Here is a 14,823-nt window from a genome sequence, read left to right as displayed (position 1 = left end):
AGCATCTCCCCTTTGGTAAAGATGACCATTGCACAGCTGCTCACTCAGAGCTCGATCGTGCTCGATCAGCGAGATATATTTAGGTCACCAGCAAAGTCTGTTCTCTTTTCTTGCGTAGGGTGAGCATTCACAGAGCCCAGCTTCGTTGACAAGAGTGCAAAAGGTGTATACTAAAAGCTTTCTGCTTTACTTGAGCGCCATGGCCGTTATTATATTTTGGCTGCTCCAAGCAATCTCTGTCCAGCCGATGCAAATTTCCAGCTCAAATTTTCCCAGCACTCAAAAAGTCCCTCCTCCCGCCAGCTCTGCTTTCAGGAAGTTCAGCAGAAGCAGTCCAACTTCTGTTCCCACTTCAGAGGAAAAGCTTTCTCGGGCCAGAGAAAGCCAGGGAATCACTGTACCGGCAAGTGCATTTCTTACAACTGGTAATCCCTCAGAACACAGAAATGAAGAAGCTGTATATGAAAATGTATTATTTCTTTGGTACACTAACCTATGTAACTAATATGGACCATTTCAGAGGACGGAGCGGACCCAACTGTGATCCCAGAGACCCAAATACCCAGCAGTAGGGAAAATAAATCCTCTCTGTGCTCTGCAACATTACATACACAAAATGCAAGCGCGTGCATTTTTTTATTGGCCCCATATACAGAATACATGTGAGGATGCTTGCCTTCCCAGTGTATTTCTCAAGCTCTTGAGAGCATATGCTATTTCCATGGGAACGCAAATAAGTTCATACTTTACATTTGTGTGTGACAAAAGGGGAAAAAAACTATTTTGTGTAAAATGCCAGCAGAGAGTGTTTCTGCCCGGTCTCGAACCGGGGGGACCTTTCGCGTGTGAGGCGAACGTGATAACCACTACACTACAGAAACAGCTGCTTGCTCACCTTTGTAGGGACTGGGAGAACAGGTGCAAAGGGCAGTGCAAGTGGACCTGCTTAAAGACTAATCAAATGCCTTGCGCCTGAAGCTCACACAATCCAGCCTAAAACATACGTCCTATCAAGCATGCGCACATATACAAGTATGCCAGCTGAGGGCCTATGCAGCGTACAGAGGGAAGGACATATTTCCACTTTGAGATCGGACGGCCAAAACTCACAAGCAAATCAAGGAATGTTACTGAGAGCTAACAGAGAACACAAAGTGCTTGTCGCAAGGACATGGCACGCAAAGAGGTTCAGGAAGTGAATTGTTCATCGACTACTGCTTACCGAGAAAACCAGAGAGTCTGTCCAATGAAAATAACATTGAAAAAACAAAAAAAAGGAGCTCAAGTTAACCACCTTGATTGGGCTCGTCCGGGATTTGAACCCGGGACCTCTCGCACCCAAAGCGAGAATCATACCCCTAGACCAACGAGCCACGGTCCTTTGAGCATTTGACGGAATTGTCCTCAGCGTTTGCACCCCCCTTAGGATTCGAGGCCAAGAATGCCTATTCCTGAAGTTTGTTCCTGCCGCTGAAAGCCTTGTCGGTGTATGAGCCAAATGAATGCCCCAGTCGGCACGCTCTGACTGTCTTCACAGGTCTCCTCCTCATCCCGAAGGTTGGTGGCCCATTGACATCAGGGTGGAAGGTGCTTGCGATACACTGTTCCTTCCTTCCTTCCTTCCTTCCTTTATTCCTCTTATGCTGTTTATGTAATAAGAGGGGACGATACACAGAAGAGAGAAAGTGGCCCAACACACTAGACTAGCAGTCTTCTGATCAATCTGCAGCTGGCAAGGTGGGGGAGAGCCTTTATTTTGCACCTGCTGGGATCTGCATTGGCAGAAGCTCTGAGGGCTGGGCCTTTCCTTTTGCCTGTAAAAACAAAAAGCAGCCCTCCTCCCTCCAGCCCTGAGAGCATGGGCGTGACACTGGAAAAAGCAGCATCTCCCCTTTGGTAAAGATGACCATTGCACAGCTGCTCACTCAGAGCTCGATCGTGCTCGATCAGCGAGATATATTTAGGTCACCAGCAAAGTCTGTTCTCTTTTCTTGCGTAGGGTGAGCATTCACAGAGCCCAGCTTCGTTGACAAGAGTGCAAAAGGTGTATACTAAAAGCTTTCTGCTTTACTTGAGCGCCATGGCCGTTATTATATTTTGGCTGCTCCAAGCAATCTCTGTCCAGCCGATGCAAATTTCCAGCTCAAATTTTCCCAGCACTCAAAAAGTCCCTCCTCCCGCCAGCTCTGCTTTCAGGAAGTTCAGCAGAAGCAGTCCAACTTCTGTTCCCACTTCAGAGGAAAAGCTTTCTCGGGCCAGAGAAAGCCAGGGAATCACTGTACCGGCAAGTGCATTTCTTACAACTGGTAATCCCTCAGAACACAGAAATGAAGAAGCTGTATATGAAAATGTATTATTTCTTTGGTACACTAACCTATGTAACTAATATGGACCATTTCAGAGGACGGAGCGGACCCAACTGTGATCCCAGAGACCCAAATACCCAGCAGTAGGGAAAATAAATCCTCTCTGTGCTCTGCAACATTACATACACAAAATGCAAGCGCGTGCATTTTTTTATTGGCCCCATATACAGAATACATGTGAGGATGCTTGCCTTCCAGTGTATTTCTCAAGCTCTTGAGAGCATATGCTATTTCCATGAGAACGCAAATAAGTTCATACTTTACATTTGTGTGTGACAAAAGGGGAAAAAAACTATTTTGTGTAAAATGCCAGCAGAGAGTGTTTCTGCCCGGTCTCGAACCGGGGACCTTTCGCGTGTGAGGCGACCGTGATAACCACTACACTACAGAAACAGCTGCTTGCTGACCTTTGTAGGGACTGGGAGAACAGGTGCAAAGGGCAGTGCAAGTGGACCTGCTTAAAGACTAATCAAATGCCTTGCGCCTGAAGCTCACACAATCCAGCCTAAAACATACGTCCTATCAAGCATGCGCACATATACAAGTATGCCAGCTGAGGGCCTATGCAGCGTACAGAGGGAAGGACATATTTCCACTTTGAGATCGGACGGCCAAAACTCACAAGCAAATCAAGGAATGTTACTGAGAGCTAACAGAGAACACAAAGTGCTTGTCGCAAGGACATGGCACGCAAAGAGGTTCAGGAAGTGAATTGTTCATCGACTACTGCTTACCGAGAAAACCAGAGAGTCTGTCCAATGAAAATAACATTGAAAAAACAAAAAAAAGGAGCTCAAGTTAACCACCTTGATTGGGCTCGTCCGGGATTTGAACCCGGGACCTCCCGCACCCAAAGCGAGAATCATACCCCTAGACCAACGAGCCACGGTCCTTTGAGCATTTGACGGAATTGTCCTCAGCGTTTGCACCCCCCTTAGGATTCGAGGCCAAGAATGCCTATTCCAGAAGTTTGTTCCTGCCGCTGAAAGCCTTGACGGTGTATGAGCCAAATGAATGCCCCAGTCGGCACGCTCTGACTGTCTTCACAGGTCTCCTCCTCATCCCGAAGGTTGGTGGCCCATTGACATCAGGGTGGAAGGTGCTTGCGATACACTGTTCCTTCCTTCCTTCCTTCCTTCCTTTATTCCTCTTATGCTGTTTATGTAATAAGAGGGGACGATACACAGAAGAGAGAAAGTGGCCCAACACACTAGACTAGCAGTCTTCTGATCAATCTGCAGCTGGCAAGGTGGGGGAGAGCCTTTATTTTGCACCTGCTGGGATCTGCATTGGCAGAAGCTCTGAGGGCTGGGCCTTTCCTTTTGCCTGTAAAAACAAAAAGCAGCCCTCCTCCCTCCAGCCCTGAGAGCATGGGCGTGACACTGGAAAAAGCAGCATCTCCCCTTTGGTAAAGATGACCATTGCACAGCTGCTCACTCAGAGCTCGATCGTGCTCGATCAGGCGAGATATATTTAGGTCACCAGCAAAGTCTGTTCTCTTTTCTTGCGTAGGGTGAGCATTCACAGAGCCCAGCTTCGTTGACAAGAGTGCAAAAGGTGTATACTAAAAGCTTTCTGCTTTACTTGAGCGCCATGGCCGTTATTATATTTTGGCTGCTCCAAGCAATCTCTGTCCAGCCGATGCAAATTTCCAGCTCAAATTTTCCCAGCACTCAAAAAGTCCCTCCTCCCGCCAGCTCTGCTTTCAGGAAGTTCAGCAGAAGCAGTCCAACTTCTGTTCCCACTTCAGAGGAAAAGCTTTCTCGGGCCAGAGAAAGCCAGGGAATCACTGTACCGGCAAGTGCATTTCTTACATCTGGTAATCCCTCAGAACACAGAAATGAAGAAGCTGTATATGAAAATGTATTATTTCTTTGGTACACTAACCTATGTAACTAATATGGACCATTTCAGAGGACGGAGCGGACCCAACTGTGATCCCAGAGACCCAAATACCCAGCAGTAGGGAAAATAAATCCTCTCTGTGCTCTGCAACATTACATACACAAAATGCAAGCGCGTGCATTTTTTTATTGGCCCCATATACAGAATACATGTGAGGATGCTTGCCTTCCCAGTGTATTTCTCAAGCTCTTGAGAGCATATGCTATTTCCATGGGAACGCAAATAAGTTCATACTTTACATTTGTGTGTGACAAAAGGGGAAAAAAACTATTTTGTGTAAAATGCCAGCAGAGAGTGTTTCTGCCCGGTCTCGAACCGGGGACCTTTCGCGTGTGAGGCGAACGTGATAACCACTACACTACAGAAACAGCTGCTTGCTCACCTTTGTAGGGACTGGGAGAACAGGTGCAAAGGGCAGTGCAAGTGGACCTGCTTAAAGACTAATCAAATGCCTTGCGCCTGAAGCTCACACAATCCAGCCTAAAACATACGTCCTATCAAGCATGCGCACATATACAAGTATGCCAGCTGAGGGCCTATGCAGCGTACAGAGGGAAGGACATATTTCCACTTTGAGATCGGACGGCCAAAACTCACAAGCAAATCAAGGAATGTTACTGAGAGCTAACAGAGAACACAAAGTGCTTGTCGCAAGGACATGGCACGCAAAGAGGTTCAGGAAGTGAATTGTTCATCGACTACTGCTTACCGAGAAAACCAGAGAGTCTGTCCAATGAAAATAACATTGAAAAAACAAAAAAAAGGAGCTCAAGTTAACCACCTTGATTGGGCTCGTCCGGGATTTGAACCCGGGACCTCTCGCACCCAAAGCGAGAATCATACCCCTAGACCAACGAGCCACGGTCCTTTGAGCATTTGACGGAATTGTCCTCAGCGTTTGCACCCCCCTTAGGATTCGAGGCCAAGAATGCCTATTCCTGAAGTTTGTTCCTGCCGCTGAAAGCCTTGTCGGTGTATGAGCCAAATGAATGCCCCAGTCGGCACGCTCTGACTGTCTTCACAGGTCTCCTCCTCATCCCGAAGGTTGGTGGCCCATTGACATCAGGGTGGAAGGTGCTTGCGATACACTGTTCCTTCCTTCCTTCCTTCCTTCCTTTATTCCTCTTATGCTGTTTATGTAATAAGAGGGGACGATACACAGAAGAGAGAAAGTGGCCCAACACACTAGACTAGCAGTCTTCTGATCAATCTGCAGCTGGCAAGGTGGGGGAGAGCCTTTATTTTGCACCTGCTGGGATCTGCATTGGCAGAAGCTCTGAGGGCTGGGCCTTTCCTTTTGCCTGTAAAAACAAAAAGCAGCCCTCCTCCCTCCAGCCCTGAGAGCATGGGCGTGACACTGGAAAAAGCAGCATCTCCCCTTTGGTAAAGATGACCATTGCACAGCTGCTCACTCAGAGCTCGATCGTGCTCGATCAGGCGAGATATATTTAGGTCACCAGCAAAGTCTGTTCTCTTTTCTTGCGTAGGGTGAGCATTCACAGAGCCCAGCTTCGTTGACAAGAGTGCAAAAGGTGTATACTAAAAGCTTTCTGCTTTACTTGAGCGCCATGGCCGTTATTATATTTTGGCTGCTCCAAGCAATCTCTGTCCAGCCGATGCAAATTTCCAGCTCAAATTTTCCCAGCACTCAAAAAGTCCCTCCTCCCGCCAGCTCTGCTTTCAGGAAGTTCAGCAGAAGCAGTCCAACTTCTGTTCCCACTTCAGAGGAAAAGCTTTCTCGGGCCAGAGAAAGCCAGGGAATCACTGTACCGGCAAGTGCATTTCTTACAACTGGTAATCCCTCAGAACACAGAAATGAAGAAGCTGTATATGAAAATGTATTATTTCTTTGGTACACTAACCTATGTAACTAATATGGACCATTTCAGAGGACGGAGCGGACCCAACTGTGATCCCAGAGACCCAAATACCCAGCAGTAGGGAAAATAAATCCTCTCTGTGCTCTGCAACATTACATACACAAAATGCAAGCGCGTGCATTTTTTTATTGGCCCCATATACAGAATACATGTGAGGATGCTTGCCTTCCCAGTGTATTTCTCAAGCTCTTGAGAGCATATGCTATTTCCATGGGAACGCAAATAAGTTCATACTTTACATTTGTGTGTGACAAAAGGGGAAAAAAACTATTTTGTGTAAAATGCCAGCAGAGAGTGTTTCTGCCCGGTCTCGAACCGGGGACCTTTCGCGTGTGAGGCGAACGTGATAACCACTACACTACAGAAACAGCTGCTTGCTCACCTTTGTAGGGACTGGGAGAACAGGTGCAAAGGGCAGTGCAAGTGGACCTGCTTAAAGACTAATCAAATGCCTTGCGCCTGAAGCTCACACAATCCAGCCTAAAACATACGTCCTATCAAGCATGCGCACATATACAAGTATGCCAGCTGAGGGCCTATGCAGCGTACAGAGGGAAGGACATATTTCCACTTTGAGATCGGACGGCCAAAACTCACAAGCAAATCAAGGAATGTTACTGAGAGCTAACAGAGAACACAAAGTGCTTGTCGCAAGGACATGGCACGCAAAGAGGTTCAGGAAGTGAATTGTTCATCGACTACTGCTTACCGAGAAAACCAGAGAGTCTGTCCAATGAAAATAACATTGAAAAAACAAAAAAAAGGAGCTCAAGTTAACCACCTTGATTGGGCTCGTCCGGGATTTGAACCCGGGACCTCTCGCACCCAAAGCGAGAATCATACCCCTAGACCAACGAGCCACGGTCCTTTGAGCATTTGACGGAATTGTCCTCAGCGTTTGCACCCCCCTTAGGATTCGAGGCCAAGAATGCCTATTCCTGAAGTTTGTTCCTGCCGCTGAAAGCCTTGTCGGTGTATGAGCCAAATGAATGCCCCAGTCGGCACGCTCTGACTGTCTTCACAGGTCTCCTCCTCATCCCGAAGGTTGGTGGCCCATTGACATCAGGGTGGAAGGTGCTTGCGATACACTGTTCCTTCCTTCCTTCCTTCCTTCCTTTATTCCTCTTATGCTGTTTATGTAATAAGAGGGGACGATACACAGAAGAGAGAAAGTGGCCCAACACACTAGACTAGCAGTCTTCTGATCAATCTGCAGCTGGCAAGGTGGGGGAGAGCCTTTATTTTGCACCTGCTGGGATCTGCATTGGCAGAAGCTCTGAGGGCTGGGCCTTTCCTTTTGCCTGTAAAAACAAAAAGCAGCCCTCCTCCCTCCAGCCCTGAGAGCATGGGCGTGACACTGGAAAAAGCAGCATCTCCCCTTTGGTAAAGATGACCATTGCACAGCTGCTCACTCAGAGCTCGATCGTGCTCGATCAGGCGAGATATATTTAGGTCACCAGCAAAGTCTGTTCTCTTTTCTTGCGTAGGGTGAGCATTCACAGAGCCCAGCTTCGTTGACAAGAGTGCAAAAGGTGTATACTAAAAGCTTTCTGCTTTACTTGAGCGCCATGGCCGTTATTATATTTTGGCTGCTCCAAGCAATCTCTGTCCAGCCGATGCAAATTTCCAGCTCAAATTTTCCCAGCACTCAAAAAGTCCCTCCTCCCGCCAGCTCTGCTTTCAGGAAGTTCAGCAGAAGCAGTCCAACTTCTGTTCCCACTTCAGAGGAAAAGCTTTCTCGGGCCAGAGAAAGCCAGGGAATCACTGTACCGGCAAGTGCATTTCTTACAACTGGTAATCCCTCAGAACACAGAAATGAAGAAGCTGTATATGAAAATGTATTATTTCTTTGGTACACTAACCTATGTAACTAATATGGACCATTTCAGAGGACGGAGCGGACCCAACTGTGATCCCAGAGACCCAAATACCCAGCAGTAGGGAAAATAAATCCTCTCTGTGCTCTGCAACATTACATACACAAAATGCAAGCGCGTGCATTTTTTTATTGGCCCCATATACAGAATACATGTGAGGATGCTTGCCTTCCCAGTGTATTTCTCAAGCTCTTGAGAGCATATGCTATTTCCATGGGAACGCAAATAAGTTCATACTTTACATTTGTGTGTGACAAAAGGGGAAAAAAACTATTTTGTGTAAAATGCCAGCAGAGAGTGTTTCTGCCCGGTCTCGAACCGGGGACCTTTCGCGTGTGAGGCGAACGTGATAACCACTACACTACAGAAACAGCTGCTTGCTCACCTTTGTAGGGACTGGGAGAACAGGTGCAAAGGGCAGTGCAAGTGGACCTGCTTAAAGACTAATCAAATGCCTTGCGCCTGAAGCTCACACAATCCAGCCTAAAACATACGTCCTATCAAGCATGCGCACATATACAAGTATGCCAGCTGAGGGCCTATGCAGCGTACAGAGGGAAGGACATATTTCCACTTTGAGATCGGACGGCCAAAACTCACAAGCAAATCAAGGAATGTTACTGAGAGCTAACAGAGAACACAAAGTGCTTGTCGCAAGGACATGGCACGCAAAGAGGTTCAGGAAGTGAATTGTTCATCGACTACTGCTTACCGAGAAAACCAGAGAGTCTGTCCAATGAAAATAACATTGAAAAAACAAAAAAAAGGAGCTCAAGTTAACCACCTTGATTGGGCTCGTCCGGGATTTGAACCCGGGACCTCTCGCACCCAAAGCGAGAATCATACCCCTAGACCAACGAGCCACGGTCCTTTGAGCATTTGACGGAATTGTCCTCAGCGTTTGCACCCCCCTTAGGATTCGAGGCCAAGAATGCCTATTCCTGAAGTTTGTTCCTGCCGCTGAAAGCCTTGTCGGTGTATGAGCCAAATGAATGCCCCAGTCGGCACGCTCTGACTGTCTTCACAGGTCTCCTCCTCATCCCGAAGGTTGGTGGCCCATTGACATCAGGGTGGAAGGTGCTTGCGATACACTGTTCCTTCCTTCCTTCCTTCCTTCCTTTATTCCTCTTATGCTGTTTATGTAATAAGAGGGGACGATACACAGAAGAGAGAAAGTGGCCCAACACACTAGACTAGCAGTCTTCTGATCAATCTGCAGCTGGCAAGGTGGGGGAGAGCCTTTATTTTGCACCTGCTGGGATCTGCATTGGCAGAAGCTCTGAGGGCTGGGCCTTTCCTTTTGCCTGTAAAAACAAAAAGCAGCCCTCCTCCCTCCAGCCCTGAGAGCATGGGCGTGACACTGGAAAAAGCAGCATCTCCCCTTTGGTAAAGATGACCATTGCACAGCTGCTCACTCAGAGCTCGATCGTGCTCGATCAGCGAGATATATTTAGGTCACCAGCAAAGTCTGTTCTCTTTTCTTGCGTAGGGTGAGCATTCACAGAGCCCAGCTTCGTTGACAAGAGTGCAAAAGGTGTATACTAAAAGCTTTCTGCTTTACTTGAGCGCCATGGCCGTTATTATATTTTGGCTGCTCCAAGCAATCTCTGTCCAGCCGATGCAAATTTCCAGCTCAAATTTTCCCAGCACTCAAAAAGTCCCTCCTCCCGCCAGCTCTGCTTTCAGGAAGTTCAGCAGAAGCAGTCCAACTTCTGTTCCCACTTCAGAGGAAAAGCTTTCTCGGGCCAGAGAAAGCCAGGGAATCACTGTACCGGCAAGTGCATTTCTTACAACTGGTAATCCCTCAGAACACAGAAATGAAGAAGCTGTATATGAAAATGTATTATTTCTTTGGTACACTAACCTATGTAACTAATATGGACCATTTCAGAGGACGGAGCGGACCCAACTGTGATCCCAGAGACCCAAATACCCAGCAGTAGGGAAAATAAATCCTCTCTGTGCTCTGCAACATTACATACACAAAATGCAAGCGCGTGCATTTTTTTATTGGCCCCATATACAGAATACATGTGAGGATGCTTGCCTTCCAGTGTATTTCTCAAGCTCTTGAGAGCATATGCTATTTCCATGAGAACGCAAATAAGTTCATACTTTACATTTGTGTGTGACAAAAGGGGAAAAAAACTATTTTGTGTAAAATGCCAGCAGAGAGTGTTTCTGCCCGGTCTCGAACCGGGGACCTTTCGCGTGTGAGGCGACCGTGATAACCACTACACTACAGAAACAGCTGCTTGCTGACCTTTGTAGGGACTGGGAGAACAGGTGCAAAGGGCAGTGCAAGTGGACCTGCTTAAAGACTAATCAAATGCCTTGCGCCTGAAGCTCACACAATCCAGCCTAAAACATACGTCCTATCAAGCATGCGCACATATACAAGTATGCCAGCTGAGGGCCTATGCAGCGTACAGAGGGAAGGACATATTTCCACTTTGAGATCGGACGGCCAAAACTCACAAGCAAATCAAGGAATGTTACTGAGAGCTAACAGAGAACACAAAGTGCTTGTCGCAAGGACATGGCACGCAAAGAGGTTCAGGAAGTGAATTGTTCATCGACTACTGCTTACCGAGAAAACCAGAGAGTCTGTCCAATGAAAATAACATTGAAAAAACAAAAAAAAGGAGCTCAAGTTAACCACCTTGATTGGGCTCGTCCGGGATTTGAACCCGGGACCTCCCGCACCCAAAGCGAGAATCATACCCCTAGACCAACGAGCCACAGTCCTTTGAGCATTTGACGGAATTGTCCTCAGCGTTTGCACCCCCCTTAGGATTCGAGGCCAAGAATGCCTATTCCAGAAGTTTGTTCCTGCCGCTGAAAGCCTTGACGGTGTATGAGCCAAATGAATGCCCCAGTCGGCACGCTCTGACTGTCTTCACAGGTCTCCTCCTCATCCCGAAGGTTGGTGGCCCATTGACATCAGGGTGGAAGGTGCTTGCGATACACTGTTCCTTCCTTCCTTCCTTCCTTCCTTTATTCCTCTTATGCTGTTTATGTAATAAGAGGGGACGATACACAGAAGAGAGAAAGTGGCCCAACACACTAGACTAGCAGTCTTCTGATCAATCTGCAGCTGGCAAGGTGGGGGAGAGCCTTTATTTTGCACCTGCTGGGATCTGCATTGGCAGAAGCTCTGAGGGCTGGGCCTTTCCTTTTGCCTGTAAAAACAAAAAGCAGCCCTCCTCCCTCCAGCCCTGAGAGCATGGGCGTGACACTGGAAAAAGCAGCATCTCCCCTTTGGTAAAGATGACCATTGCACAGCTGCTCACTCAGAGCTCGATCGTGCTCGATCAGGCGAGATATATTTAGGTCACCAGCAAAGTCTGTTCTCTTTTCTTGCGTAGGGTGAGCATTCACAGAGCCCAGCTTCGTTGACAAGAGTGCAAAAGGTGTATACTAAAAGCTTTCTGCTTTACTTGAGCGCCATGGCCGTTATTATATTTTGGCTGCTCCAAGCAATCTCTGTCCAGCCGATGCAAATTTCCAGCTCAAATTTTCCCAGCACTCAAAAAGTCCCTCCTCCCGCCAGCTCTGCTTTCAGGAAGTTCAGCAGAAGCAGTCCAACTTCTGTTCCCACTTCAGAGGAAAAGCTTTCTCGGGCCAGAGAAAGCCAGGGAATCACTGTACCGGCAAGTGAATTTCTTACATCTGGTAATCCCTCAGAACACAGAAATGAAGAAGCTGTATATGAAAATGTATTATTTCTTTGGTACACTAACCTATGTAACTAATATGGACCATTTCAGAGGACGGAGCGGACCCAACTGTGATCCCAGAGACCCAAATACCCAGCAGTAGGGAAAATAAATCCTCTCTGTGCTCTGCAACATTACATACACAAAATGCAAGCGCGTGCATTTTTTTATTGGCCCCATATACAGAATACATGTGAGGATGCTTGCCTTCCCAGTGTATTTCTCAAGCTCTTGAGAGCATATGCTATTTCCATGGGAACGCAAATAAGTTCATACTTTACATTTGTGTGTGACAAAAGGGGAAAAAAACTATTTTGTGTAAAATGCCAGCAGAGAGTGTTTCTGCCCGGTCTCGAACCGGGGACCTTTCGCGTGTGAGGCGAACGTGATAACCACTACACTACAGAAACAGCTGCTTGCTCACCTTTGTAGGGACTGGGAGAACAGGTGCAAAGGGCAGTGCAAGTGGACCTGCTTAAAGACTAATCAAATGCCTTGCGCCTGAAGCTCACACAATCCAGCCTAAAACATACGTCCTATCAAGCATGCGCACATATACAAGTATGCCAGCTGAGGGCCTATGCAGCGTACAGAGGGAAGGACATATTTCCACTTTGAGATCGGACGGCCAAAACTCACAAGCAAATCAAGGAATGTTACTGAGAGCTAACAGAGAACACAAAGTGCTTGTCGCAAGGACATGGCACGCAAAGAGGTTCAGGAAGTGAATTGTTCATCGACTACTGCTTACCGAGAAAACCAGAGAGTCTGTCCAATGAAAATAACATTGAAAAAACAAAAAAAAGGAGCTCAAGTTAACCACCTTGATTGGGCTCGTCCGGGATTTGAACCCGGGACCTCTCGCACCCAAAGCGAGAATCATACCCCTAGACCAACGAGCCACGGTCCTTTGAGCATTTGACGGAATTGTCCTCAGCGTTTGCACCCCCCTTAGGATTCGAGGCCAAGAATGCCTATTCCTGAAGTTTGTTCCTGCCGCTGAAAGCCTTGTCGGTGTATGAGCCAAATGAATGCCCCAGTCGGCACGCTCTGACTGTCTTCACAGGTCTCCTCCTCATCCCGAAGGTTGGTGGCCCATTGACATCAGGGTGGAAGGTGCTTGCGATACACTGTTCCTTCCTTCCTTCCTTCCTTCCTTTATTCCTCTTATGCTGTTTATGTAATAAGAGGGGACGATACACAGAAGAGAGAAAGTGGCCCAACACACTAGACTAGCAGTCTTCTGATCAATCTGCAGCTGGCAAGGTGGGGGAGAGCCTTTATTTTGCACCTGCTGGGATCTGCATTGGCAGAAGCTCTGAGGGCTGGGCCTTTCCTTTTGCCTGTAAAAACAAAAAGCAGCCCTCCTCCCTCCAGCCCTGAGAGCATGGGCGTGACACTGGAAAAAGCAGCATCTCCCCTTTGGTAAAGATGACCATTGCACAGCTGCTCACTCAGAGCTCGATCGTGCTCGATCAGGCGAGATATATTTAGGTCACCAGCAAAGTCTGTTCTCTTTTCTTGCGTAGGGTGAGCATTCACAGAGCCCAGCTTCGTTGACAAGAGTGCAAAAGGTGTATACTAAAAGCTTTCTGCTTTACTTGAGCGCCATGGCCGTTATTATATTTTGGCTGCTCCAAGCAATCTCTGTCCAGCCGATGCAAATTTCCAGCTCAAATTTTCCCAGCACTCAAAAAGTCCCTCCTCCCGCCAGCTCTGCTTTCAGGAAGTTCAGCAGAAGCAGTCCAACTTCTGTTCCCACTTCAGAGGAAAAGCTTTCTCGGGCCAGAGAAAGCCAGGGAATCACTGTACCGGCAAGTGCATTTCTTACAACTGGTAATCCCTCAGAACACAGAAATGAAGAAGCTGTATATGAAAATGTATTATTTCTTTGGTACACTAACCTATGTAACTAATATGGACCATTTCAGAGGACGGAGCGGACCCAACTGTGATCCCAGAGACCCAAATACCCAGCAGTAGGGAAAATAAATCCTCTCTGTGCTCTGCAACATTACATACACAAAATGCAAGCGCGTGCATTTTTTTATTGGCCCCATATACAGAATACATGTGAGGATGCTTGCCTTCCCAGTGTATTTCTCAAGCTCTTGAGAGCATATGCTATTTCCATGGGAACGCAAATAAGTTCATACTTTACATTTGTGTGTGACAAAAGGGGAAAAAAACTATTTTGTGTAAAATGCCAGCAGAGAGTGTTTCTGCCCGGTCTCGAACCGGGGACCTTTCGCGTGTGAGGCGAACGTGATAACCACTACACTACAGAAACAGCTGCTTGCTCACCTTTGTAGGGACTGGGAGAACAGGTGCAAAGGGCAGTGCAAGTGGACCTGCTTAAAGACTAATCAAATGCCTTGCGCCTGAAGCTCACACAATCCAGCCTAAAACATACGTCCTATCAAGCATGCGCACATATACAAGTATGCCAGCTGAGGGCCTATGCAGCGTACAGAGGGAAGGACATATTTCCACTTTGAGATCGGACGGCCAAAACTCACAAGCAAATCAAGGAATGTTACTGAGAGCTAACAGAGAACACAAAGTGCTTGTCGCAAGGACATGGCACGCAAAGAGGTTCAGGAAGTGAATTGTTCATCGACTACTGCTTACCGAGAAAACCAGAGAGTCTGTCCAATGAAAATAACATTGAAAAAACAAAAAAAAAGGAGCTCAAGTTAACCACCTTGATTGGGCTCGTCCGGGATTTGAACCCGGGACCTCTCGCACCCAAAGCGAGAATCATACCCCTAGACCAACGAGCCACGGTCCTTTGAGCATTTGACGGAATTGTCCTCAGCGTTTGCACCCCCCTTAGGATTCGAGGCCAAGAATGCCTATTCCTGAAGTTTGTTCCTGCCGCTGAAAGCCTTGTCGGTGTATGAGCCAAATGAATGCCCCAGTCGGCACGCTCTGACTGTCTTCACAGGTCTCCTCCTCATCCCGAAGGTTGGTGGCCCATTGACATCAGGGTGGAAGGTGCTTGCGATACACTGTTCCTTCCTTCCTTCCTTCCTTCCTTCCTTTATTCCTCTTATGCTGTTTATGTAATAAGAGG

The 14,823-nt window shown here is 47.4% G+C and overlaps 16 non-coding genes across 16 annotated transcripts; all 16 read right to left on the bottom strand.

Annotated features, from left to right (window-relative positions):
- Window positions 1–806: 806 nt before the first annotated feature.
- Window positions 807–881, bottom strand: TRNAV-CAC (transfer RNA valine (anticodon CAC)). Its single transcript has one exon. It is a non-coding gene; the product is annotated as a tRNA-Val (tRNA).
- A 420-nt stretch (window positions 882–1,301) lies between these two features.
- TRNAP-UGG (transfer RNA proline (anticodon UGG)) lies at window positions 1,302–1,373 on the bottom strand. The gene has a single exon. It is a non-coding gene; the product is annotated as a tRNA-Pro (tRNA).
- Window positions 1,374–2,686: 1,313 nt separating this feature from the next.
- TRNAV-CAC (transfer RNA valine (anticodon CAC)) lies at window positions 2,687–2,759 on the bottom strand. Its single transcript has one exon. It is a non-coding gene; the product is annotated as a tRNA-Val (tRNA).
- A 420-nt stretch (window positions 2,760–3,179) lies between these two features.
- Window positions 3,180–3,251, bottom strand: TRNAP-UGG (transfer RNA proline (anticodon UGG)). The gene has a single exon. It is a non-coding gene; the product is annotated as a tRNA-Pro (tRNA).
- Window positions 3,252–4,566: 1,315 nt separating this feature from the next.
- On the bottom strand, window positions 4,567–4,639 carry TRNAV-CAC (transfer RNA valine (anticodon CAC)). Its single transcript has one exon. It is a non-coding gene; the product is annotated as a tRNA-Val (tRNA).
- Window positions 4,640–5,059: 420 nt separating this feature from the next.
- TRNAP-UGG (transfer RNA proline (anticodon UGG)) lies at window positions 5,060–5,131 on the bottom strand. Its single transcript has one exon. It is a non-coding gene; the product is annotated as a tRNA-Pro (tRNA).
- A 1,315-nt stretch (window positions 5,132–6,446) lies between these two features.
- TRNAV-CAC (transfer RNA valine (anticodon CAC)) lies at window positions 6,447–6,519 on the bottom strand. Its single transcript has one exon. It is a non-coding gene; the product is annotated as a tRNA-Val (tRNA).
- A 420-nt stretch (window positions 6,520–6,939) lies between these two features.
- TRNAP-UGG (transfer RNA proline (anticodon UGG)) lies at window positions 6,940–7,011 on the bottom strand. The gene has a single exon. It is a non-coding gene; the product is annotated as a tRNA-Pro (tRNA).
- A 1,315-nt stretch (window positions 7,012–8,326) lies between these two features.
- TRNAV-CAC (transfer RNA valine (anticodon CAC)) lies at window positions 8,327–8,399 on the bottom strand. Its single transcript has one exon. It is a non-coding gene; the product is annotated as a tRNA-Val (tRNA).
- A 420-nt stretch (window positions 8,400–8,819) lies between these two features.
- TRNAP-UGG (transfer RNA proline (anticodon UGG)) lies at window positions 8,820–8,891 on the bottom strand. The gene has a single exon. It is a non-coding gene; the product is annotated as a tRNA-Pro (tRNA).
- Window positions 8,892–10,204: 1,313 nt separating this feature from the next.
- On the bottom strand, window positions 10,205–10,277 carry TRNAV-CAC (transfer RNA valine (anticodon CAC)). Its single transcript has one exon. It is a non-coding gene; the product is annotated as a tRNA-Val (tRNA).
- Window positions 10,278–10,697: 420 nt separating this feature from the next.
- On the bottom strand, window positions 10,698–10,769 carry TRNAP-UGG (transfer RNA proline (anticodon UGG)). The gene has a single exon. It is a non-coding gene; the product is annotated as a tRNA-Pro (tRNA).
- Window positions 10,770–12,084: 1,315 nt separating this feature from the next.
- On the bottom strand, window positions 12,085–12,157 carry TRNAV-CAC (transfer RNA valine (anticodon CAC)). Its single transcript has one exon. It is a non-coding gene; the product is annotated as a tRNA-Val (tRNA).
- Window positions 12,158–12,577: 420 nt separating this feature from the next.
- Window positions 12,578–12,649, bottom strand: TRNAP-UGG (transfer RNA proline (anticodon UGG)). The gene has a single exon. It is a non-coding gene; the product is annotated as a tRNA-Pro (tRNA).
- Window positions 12,650–13,964: 1,315 nt separating this feature from the next.
- Window positions 13,965–14,037, bottom strand: TRNAV-CAC (transfer RNA valine (anticodon CAC)). The gene has a single exon. It is a non-coding gene; the product is annotated as a tRNA-Val (tRNA).
- A 421-nt stretch (window positions 14,038–14,458) lies between these two features.
- TRNAP-UGG (transfer RNA proline (anticodon UGG)) lies at window positions 14,459–14,530 on the bottom strand. The gene has a single exon. It is a non-coding gene; the product is annotated as a tRNA-Pro (tRNA).
- Between the last annotated feature and the right edge of the window lie 293 nt (window positions 14,531–14,823).

This window comes from Ambystoma mexicanum, chromosome 2q, assembly GCF_040938575.1.
Source record: "Ambystoma mexicanum isolate Mex_15411 chromosome 2q, UKY_AmexF1_1, whole genome shotgun sequence".
NCBI lineage: Eukaryota > Metazoa > Chordata > Amphibia > Caudata > Ambystomatidae > Ambystoma > Ambystoma mexicanum.
Note: the sequence above shows the minus strand (reverse complement) of the source record. Positions and strands in the feature narration are given on the sequence as shown.